General features: G+C 46.0%; 1 protein-coding gene across 1 annotated transcript in view; it reads right to left on the bottom strand.

Annotated features, from left to right (window-relative positions):
* Window positions 1-1,880, bottom strand: part of LOC103925543 (rho GTPase-activating protein 20-like) — a 33,093-nt gene extending 31,213 nt beyond the window's left edge. The window contains exon 1 of the mRNA XM_009334272.1: window positions 1,826-1,880. The gene's annotated coding sequence lies outside the window, so the exon portion shown is untranslated. The remainder of the gene's footprint in view (window positions 1-1,825) is intronic.
* Between the last annotated feature and the right edge of the window lie 796 nt (window positions 1,881-2,676).

Here is a 2,676-nt window from a genome sequence, read left to right as displayed (position 1 = left end):
CTTTCCCTCTCTTGGTTCAAAACTCCTCCTCCTGCCATATTAAAAATTGAAAACTCATAGACAGCTGGGTCTGCCCAGCTACAGAATTACTTCAGCCTTTCCGAAGCAGGGCCTCTGAGCTTGAGTATGCTGGTCCAGCCCCTGCTAGGGCCCAGATTAACTACCAGTGCATTCTTAGGGATAGACGCAGGCGTGTTTCTGAGCCAGCTTCCCCCAGCTCTAATGCAAACATGTGCATGAACTGTGCTCCCCAAGAAAGGTCCCAAGTTCCCACCTTACAAACTATCTTGTTGCAAGCATACAGTCAGTGGGCGACCCCATCCTCTCCACCAGGTAACTGCCAGCAGCCTTTGGTGCCTGTGAATTTAAGTACCTAGCGCATGTTGCAAGTCTGGTGTTTCTCATCTATTTACAATGATTAAATCATTTTATTTGCAGCTTGGCCATGGAAAAGACCTTGAAAAGAGGCAGCTCTGTGCATCTGGATTTCATCAGAGCTGAACATTAATCCCTTTATGCCTTATAGGCACCCTGTTAGCATTATACAGACTTGGGGTTGTTAAATGGAATTCTCAGAGCTGGCTGGCTGAAAAATGGGTTAATCAACAGCACCTCTGCTAGCACACACACCATGAAAGGCATTTTCCTCTTTCTGTTGCTTGCTCATCTACCTGTCAGCGTCAGAAAGGGTAACACACTTATTAGTAACATTCACTGTCCAACTCTTCCTCAAAACTCATGATAGGTTTGTACCGAATTGTAGGATTTAATCCCACAGAATTCTGCAGTTGATGGAAATGAAAAAATAGGCATCCCAGCCTCAAGTGAGGATCCAAACATCATGAATTTCAGTGGAGCTGCAAGTCTAAAGTTAGACGAGCTGGGCAAATAAAAGTAGACTTTGGCTTGAACAATTGCCCTTTTTTGCCAGTTTTTGGAGTTGCAGGAAGATATTAAAGGTTGAACCGTGACAGAGGCCAAGAAAGAGACATTGCTGAGCAGCTGGGCAAAGGTCAAGAATGGAAAGGCAGGCGGGAGCAGCATTATGTGAGCTGAGCCCATGTGAAAAAGAAGGTGTGAAGGAGGGGCCTGAAAACACAGCCTGAAGAGATGCCAGTGGACTGAGAAAGGGGAGAAGCTAATCATGGAGGACGAAGAACTCAGAGATCAAACAACCTGGAGGCCAGAGGATAGTTTGCCAAGAGAGGCCAACAAAGAAATATGCACATTCTTACAGTAAAAAGCTCTTGCTGTGAACCAATGCAAGCCAAGTTGTGTGGCCTTAAAGAATGTGTCCCAGTTGTTTATGGCATGAGAGGTGGAAAAAGATAAGCAGTGGAATCAAACTGTTCACATTAAGTTCCTTACATGAGGCTGTTATAATTATTCCATAGGAGCAACTGCTGCAAGCTACTGCAGAAACTCATAGATGAGCCAAGGAGAAGAAATGATTAAGGCAGAAAATGTCTTGTCCCACTGAAGTCAATGATAAAATGCCAGTGCTTTACAGAGGCTAGGATTTATAAAAGTGGGTACAGCATCACCAGTGAATCAAAGGCTAGATAGCATAATGACTGAGGCCAAATGGTAGCCTCATTTGCTTTCCCTATGCAAGCACATGTGCACATACACACACACGCGCACACACACACATGCACAAAGCTCTTTGGCTGATAAATTTCCCAATAAACGCAGCAGGCAACTTCAAAACCAAACCAAAACAAGCCTTTCAAGAGGAATTATGAAAAATAAGTTTTAAATCACAAAAACATCCTGTTTTGCTTCAGTTTCTCTCTCACACGCCACAAGCTGGACTCCACCCTACCTGTTTTCAGAGGGGCTAACTATGGGCGCCAGGTTTTGGAAACTTTCATGTCCTTATCTGTCCTGCCATTTGCTCTCAGGGGAACATGAGGAGGGCAGCACTGTGGAGACAAGAAAAGAGGGGTTGATCCCCTGCGCCCATGCACACCCATCCCTGTGCCGGTCCTTTTTCCCATAGCTCTAAGATCCCTCAGGAGAAAATGCTGAGAGGTGGAAGATGAACAGACGTGGGTTTTATTGTTTTTGTTGTTTGTTTTTTAAATCACAGTGACTGCCACAGTCCCAACCTCTGGCTGAAATGGAGAAGGTGGTGTTAAGCAGACTTGCTATTTGCTCTACTAGGCATAAGTACTCATACTGATGACACTTTCACAGACAAGTCAAATATAATATCCTGAGGAGATGCCAGGTCCCTAACCAGAAGCACACAGGGAGGCGGGGAGCTGGCAAGGCAGATGTGTGCTATACTTTAGTACCACCTCTAGGCGACCTCTGCACATCAGCTTCCAGCCAGATGATATGTGTTGTCTCCCGAGCAGTGCTGCCAAACAGGCAATGTGCTGCTGGTGCTCCAGAGGCTGCTGGGGGTGTTCGTTTAAGACAGGTACAGTCCAATGTAGGGGTGATCATACACTGCTGTAAGCGGGACACAGGCGAGTAACAGTATGAGTGGTTGAGTGCTGCTGTAGGCGTTTTCAGAGATGTGTGTATTTGGATGTGAGTGCTACTTGCTCTAATGGTGGCACTGACAAGGATGGAGGAGTGAGTAATACGTGGATGAAGGTGAACAGAGCAATACAGGAGTCTGGGGGTGTTTGTGAGGGTGCTGGCATGACAGAGGGTGAAACAGCA

Source organism: Pygoscelis adeliae, unplaced genomic scaffold (assembly GCF_000699105.1).
Source record: "Pygoscelis adeliae isolate BGI_AS28 unplaced genomic scaffold, ASM69910v1 Scaffold191, whole genome shotgun sequence".
Classification (NCBI taxonomy): domain Eukaryota; kingdom Metazoa; phylum Chordata; class Aves; order Sphenisciformes; family Spheniscidae; genus Pygoscelis; species Pygoscelis adeliae.
Note: the sequence above shows the minus strand (reverse complement) of the source record. Positions and strands in the feature narration are given on the sequence as shown.